Below are 7,059 nucleotides of genomic sequence, written 5' to 3' on the forward strand. Positions count from 1 at the left end.
TACTTGGGTCTGTTTGCAATACATATGTGTATACACATGTATCATGTATACATACATATACTCCCTTTATACAAGGTGTGTTGTATATCTGTTTCAGTTATCACCATTTTGAATGTCATTGATGTTCAGAAAAACATTTTGTTAACAAAAATCTGTCTTTATTGCCGATAAATTGAACATAACAGGCAAAAATGTTACATCAAATTATGTTACAGAACCATTATCAAAAAAAAACGCAAGACCACAAACAAACAAATTAACTACAGCTGTTCTGATATTCCAGACCAGTCTGAAGCCTGTTGGTCAGTAAAAAAAGACTTTTAATCTAAATTAGTTCATCTCCTCCACCCTCCTAGATTTCTTGTTCCTCCATAAAACCGTGGGAGTCCGGTGATATAATCATTTCAATTTCAATTCAATTTTATTCATAGTATCAATTCATAACGAGAGAGTATCTCAAGACACTTAACAGATAGAGGAGTCTGACCACACTCCATAATTTACAAGGACCCAAAGTTCTAGGCAGAAACCTCGGACCGACCCAGGCTCTTGGTAGGCGGTGTTCTGGGCCGTTTGGGGTTAGTGGAAATAACAAAAAAGAAGTTTGTAGCAGTCGTTGTAGTAGTTCATGGCATAGCAGGGCACTGTGCGGCATTACAAGGCACAGCAGGACGTAGCTGGGCACCGCGAGTGTGCAGCGAACTGGCACCGCAGAACGTGTAGCGGGACCATGGCGACAGCTGCTACCATGATTTTGAAGAAGATAGGATTCGAGGGAACATGTGGGAAAAAAGAAATAAGGACTCCGGGAAGACCTCAGAGCTAGGTTAGAACCCGCATTTCTGGGACATAGATGAATCAAATGAAAAGATAGAAAGATAGAGGAGAGGGAAATCAGTGTATCAAAGGATGTCCCCAGCTGTCTAAAACTATTACAGCAAAAACAAGAGAGACAGGGTAAAGAGGGAGCCTGGTCGGGCTAGAACTCTCCCCAACCGGATCGGGCTGTATGCCAAGTTCCCTTTAGTTTATTATATGCTTGATTATATGATAGATAAAATCTGACAACTATGACGAGAAGCAGGTGGGCCGGGTTAGACGGACGCTGCAACTCTCACTCTAACAATATTAATTTTATGCCCTAACAACAAGCTTTATCAAAAGGAAAGTCTTAATCCACTCTCAAATGTGGACAGACGGTGTCTGCCTCCCGAACCCAAACTGGAACCTGGTCCAAAGGAGAGGAGCCTGATAACTTAACGCTCTGGCTCCCGTTCTACATTTAGAGACTCTAGGAACCACAGTAACCCTGCATTCTCGGAGGCAGTGCTTGGTGGAGTAGTAAGGTATATGAGCTCTAAGATAAGATGGTGCCTGACCATGAAGGCTTTGTAGGTGAGAAGAAGGATTTATATTCTACATCTAGATTTTACAGGAAGCCAATGCAGAGAAGCTAAAACAGGAGAGATGTGATCTCTTCCTGGTTCGCAGAACACGTGGCTGCAGCATTCGGATCAGCGTAGAGTCTTTATGGATTTTTTCGAGCAGCCTGATACAGAGAATTGCAGTAATCCAGCCTACAGTAACAAATGGCATGGACAGTTTTTCTGCACATTTTAGACAGGATATTCCTGATTTTTTGCAATATTACGTAGGTGAAAAAAGGCAATCCTGAAATTTGCTTATGATGGGGAATTAAAGGACATGTCCTGTTCAAAGATAACTCCAAGTTTCCTCACAGTGGTGCTGGAAGCTATTAGAAGTATGTCCCCCACTAAGACTTTTTAGCTCACCAGGTGAGAGGCCGTGGAGGAGGTATGCTGTCATTTTTTTATTATATCCCATTGGTGCATTGCTATTGGTGCAAATGCTTATATCATGTTTTGCGGTTTTTTATGTTAAAACGGTGGTATCAGCCTGCCTTTGTGTAAATGTTAATCCTTTATTGTCTCTCTGTGCGCAGTCACTACGTACCAGGACACTCCACCAGCCCTGTGTTCAGTGCCTGCCTCGTCTACCTCCAGCCACCTCCCATTTAATCACCACCTGCCCATGTTGCAAAATTTTGTTCAGTTGAGCTTTCTTTAAAGACTTGTCACTACCTCAACCTCTAGTCGGCGTCCGCTCCTTTGGTCCAGACCTCACCAACACAACAATACACAGCTAGGTCTGCCAGGGTCCGTGTGTGAAGTATATTGCCAGTCTGTGCATTTTGACTATAAGCGCCAGATTTACACCAGGAATGTTTTTACATGCCTATTAAAAAAAACAAGGTTGACATGTAGGTACTCTGCTGTGTTATTTTTAATGATTGCTGTTGAACATAACTATGTTGCAAAGCTAAACAAGCCAGCCATACACAACTATCCGACGCATAACCTCAGAGAACTGTTGGTTGTGTGCACCCTTGGTGACATTTTACTAGTTTGCCCACTCTGTGTGTGTAATTTGAGTGTTACATCGTTGTTTGTTTTGATTGCACGGGCCATAGGTATTAGGGAACAGACTGGGAGAGCCATGTGGAGAAAAATCCCAGCCTGCTGTTTGTTTCAGTATTTGGATTTTCCTCATTAAAGCTATAGTGTGCGGTATCACGTAAGCATCAATTGTCACCTATCATATCGAAAATGCTCCAAAGTTCATCTAAATCTTGGGCAAGGGAAAAACGGCATGCCATATTAAAGGGGCCGTGACCTACCTCAAGATACCTTAATGAAAATGAGTTCTATAGGTACACACGTCTCACATTCATGCCCAATTATTTTTTATCCCATGCAGTTTTTTTGCATTCTGCATAAATGTTGTTTTGCTATTCTAATAAATTATCTATTTAAAAATATCTGCGTAAAAGGGATCCTTAAACAGTCGTGGAAATGTATACTTGGGTATGACCGAAAGGATAACCTTCTGAGACTAAGGCCATTTCACAGTTTGTTGTCCGTCTGGATTTATTTTATAAAAAGCTTGTAAAACATCAACCCTGTGTGTTACAGTCAAGATATGAACATCTTTTTTTAGGACAAACTGGGTTATTAGAATATTTGTGTTGCAGTGAGGTCAATTGCATGTTAAAAATGGTTGTAGGGCCTTAAAGACAATAAATAAGAAAAGGAACATGAATTCTCCAGATATGTATGATATCACGACAATATAACTAAAACCTAAGCCATTTTCCTTTCTAAAACACTTCATATGTCTTGGGAGTCACACTGTGAAGAAATCATCTTATAACTTATACAGTTGACAAAATCATGCATTTTTTCAAAGAAAGTCACAGACGCTTGCTCTAGACATATTATGCCAATAATAACATAATAAGTCATATTATTGATATTACAACCCAGCAATGTTATACAAGCAAAGCGTGTCAAAAATGTGCTCCTCTTGGCCTTCCACACAGCCTATTGGCCTTTTTGTCCCCTCTGGCCTTCCATACAACGATGGTGACGTCGTCTCCCATATATGGGCATAATGGGCCTCTATTTCCCTAAACAACAGAGAGGAGAGACGGAGCCGCGAGCTAGCGGCAGAAATGAGCCAAACGCGATGAATTATGGACATAAAGTGGATCAATCTTGGATGTAACAGTTTGGATTAAAGGCCAACGACCCGAAGAGGCGCTGGAAGTTCCAGGCTCAATAGAAAATCACCGTAGAGGCTAGAAATACCCGGAAGAGACCTCCTTAACCGCTAACTCGTTACCTTTCAGACGCAAACCATGGTAAGTCGCTGGCTGTATGGTGATAAATTATTAAACTATGAATCAGAGGTGCTATTTTTACGCGTGGGCGAGGCTCGGGCTCAGAGGTATGAGCCTGATTATATAAATGTGTGATGATGTTAGTCCAACTAGTATCGTTGTATTGTAGTGAGACTATTTTGAAATTTGGACTCATTGCATAAGTTACCTATGTGTAACTGGATAAATTATAGCTTCATCAAACTTTGCAACCCCAAAACTAAAGACTAGGTCATTCAGGGATGTATGGCCTCCTATGTATTTTCAACAATTTTCACTCCCATCTTGTAAAATAAAACGTCGTTGTTATTGACGCTTAAAACTGCCTTAACGTCATATAACACAGCTTGGTCGGGACTATTGGCTTCCCTTTCGGTGTAGGTTAAAGAAAGCTTGTGGGTGGCTCATGGGAACGGGAGCTGTGTTTGTACGATTAAGGACACACGGGACATGAACCTCACTCTACTGGGTGAAATTCCTGGGTTGACCAAACCACACCCTGTCCAACCTCCCTATGTGAAGTTTCCCGCTTACATAACTACCACTAAAGTGGACAGACGGCCACTGTCCAAACGTGCGTATTTTACGCGTTCGGAATGAGAACGGCTTTATATTTGACCAAGTCAATTTTCAAGTGGTTTTCACCAAGTCCTTCTAGCAAATATATCAACCAAAACAATAAGGGGACCTAGTTGAGCATGGTATGGCCACATACTTCAATCATAATAACTTAGCACTTATACACCCTTATACACAAGTAAAAACACATGAACACCATGCTGAGCGCATCTCAAATTAATCTTAAGGTCCCAGCTTTCGAGATAACACTAAATAATAGCCGTGATTTTGCAGTACTGTTGACCGCTCTCTACCCTTAATAAAACCCTTGTTCACCTATAAATAAAGGAAAGGAACAAAACGGGTCTGGACCTGACCAGCCTTAAGAGGACTCTTTAGTTTTTTCCTTTTAAGAAGGTTTTAATTGTTATGAACTGAAAAGAATATTTACAAAAACAATGTAGATAGGTTTATGGCACTTTGGTTTGCATTTCATCAGCTTGTTTGAGTTTATTAATAATTGCAGGTGTGCGATATAGGCCTACCCACAGGAAAGCTCAAGGATTTCTGTATATACACTACAAAAGCTGAGCATAGTAACGTGTTTTACAACCGTCTGTGTTGCCATTCACAAAGGAACAACACAGTTGCATGGTGCTAATTCTCTGTACAAATTTGAAAGTAACTAAGGTGAAACACTAAAGGAGATATAAAACGAAAGCAAATTTAACTTCACTCTTTCAGTGTTTTTGTAAGCCAGCCCCTGAAGCTGCTGCCGCATTGATTGACACTGCAGCAAAAGTTAAAGGAGAATTCCGGCCAATTTTATGTTAATCTGATCGATATAACATGTGAGTACTTTTGTTGAAAAATCCCGTGACTGAATCGGTCAGGCAACAGAGTAGCTGCAGGCTGCCTGCCCGCCTAAGGGAGTATCTCACAGATCGACATTGCAAGTCTCTCTCACCAGTACACCAGAAGACCTCGAGATCACACACAAAATGGAGAGCATACACAATACAACGGAACTGCTTCTTCCTGATTTTCACAAAAGCCTGGCGAACACCACTGAGCTAACACTAGACGCTATAGCACTAACCAAGATACCCACCTGCAAGAAAACAACCAGTGGTAGGTGGAATTTAAACAATGCTGACTTGAAAAGCATCTTGAGTTACGTAAGGGCCCTGTCATGTGTAAGACAATATTAATTTCCTTGTGTGTTGTTAAGAGGCACAAAGGCACACTAAAACCTGCACCTGTCTCCACAATGACCGTCTTTCTCAGTGGGAAGCTTATACAGGTAGCCTACTGTAGCTGCAGTGCTCCGTGTTGTCTGGCAACGATTCAGTCTGGTTGTTTCAGGCAAAAGTATCGCACATTATGGCGATCAAGATTAACCCAAATTCTAGTAACGTTACAAGAAAACTACAGCAAATGAACCAATGCTATACTTAGTGGTAACGTTACAAAAATCTAATGGGGTTCAATCAGTGGACGGGCAAGTATGAAGTGAGAGGGTAAAATTCCATATCTCATAACAAAAAACTTGACTACACCCCTTTTCCCAAACGCTTTAACAAAGAACTGAAAGACAGAAAAAGAGCATGGGTTCTAATCGCGTTTGTTAAGTCACCCCAAAAACATTTACAGTTAAAACTAGAACTTGTAGTTACATTGTTTCAATAAAAATGTTGACTGAAATCGGCTTTGTAGTATTGTCGGCAGTCTGGGGAGTTAACAAAATACATGCACCAGTGTTAAGTATTCAGAATACAAATTATGAGTACTGTACTAGGGCGGCTGTGGCGCAGTGGTAGAGGGTTGCTGCCAAGGAAGTTGTGGTTTGATCCCGCCTGCAGTCATTGTCGAAGTGTCCTTGGGCAAGCCACCCCACTGACCCTGAGTTGCCCCCGGGCTGCGCCATGGAGTGTGAATGTGTCACTGAATGTTTTATACTGATGAGCGGTGGCACCTTGATACTGCAGCCCCCGGCCACAGTGTATGAATGGGTAAATGGTGAATGTTTCTGTAGATGATAAAGCCGCTTTGACAGTTGTTAAGACTGGAAAGCGAAATACAACAACACATTTATACACTTATTCTGTTTACAGTTCCAATGTAAATGTTGTTATTTGATATACCGTTACATGTTGATAAATCAATTTTTAGTTATATAAGAGTATATATATATAATATATATATAAAATATATATATATAATAGTTTTTCACCAATAAATAAATTTAGGCATGCATTCCTATTGGAAATTCAATTACATTTAAATAAAGAACAGGGAGAATGGATATACATTGTGCAGTGCAACCTCTGCGCTACCATTAAATTACAAGTTTATTTAGAAGATTATTTTGAGAAGAATTCAGACTAGATAGTTTGATCTAGACCAAAACTATAATTACAATAATTTTGGCCCTCCAAGCGCACAGTGCGACGATGGAAAGGAAAAGACAAAACTCCTTTTAGGCAACAACTTGGTCAGACCAGGCTACTTGGTAGGCGGTAGTCTGACGACCGGTTGGGTTGAAAATGAATAGTAAAACAACAGTTTGTTAGTTCGGCTTGCATAGCGGGGCCACGACACAGGCATTACAAGGCACAGCAGCGTACGCAGGGACACCGCACACATATAGGACTAACAGGTATCGACAGGAGGTAGTACGTAGTAAGCAGGACACAGAGACAGCGCCAAAGGTGATCTTGAAGCCTCCGATCCAAGGGAAACATGCTGGGGGCAAAAGAAGA

At 41.1% G+C, this 7,059-nt stretch overlaps 1 long non-coding RNA gene across 1 annotated transcript in view; it reads right to left on the reverse strand.

The window, feature by feature from the left end:
- Nucleotides 1-305: 305 nt before the first annotated feature.
- Nucleotides 306-7,059, reverse strand: part of LOC116701939 (uncharacterized) — a 19,843-nt gene continuing 13,089 nt past the window's right edge. The window contains exons 2-4 of the long non-coding RNA XR_004335035.1: nt 3,276-3,284; nt 1,150-1,152; nt 306-317 (exon numbers count right to left, since the gene is read on the reverse strand). This is a non-coding gene — a long non-coding RNA (uncharacterized LOC116701939). The remainder of the gene's footprint in view (nt 318-1,149; nt 1,153-3,275; nt 3,285-7,059) is intronic.

The sequence above is a fragment of the Etheostoma spectabile genome, chromosome 14, assembly GCF_008692095.1.
Source record: "Etheostoma spectabile isolate EspeVRDwgs_2016 chromosome 14, UIUC_Espe_1.0, whole genome shotgun sequence".
Taxonomy (NCBI): Eukaryota; Metazoa; Chordata; class Actinopteri; order Perciformes; family Percidae; genus Etheostoma; species Etheostoma spectabile.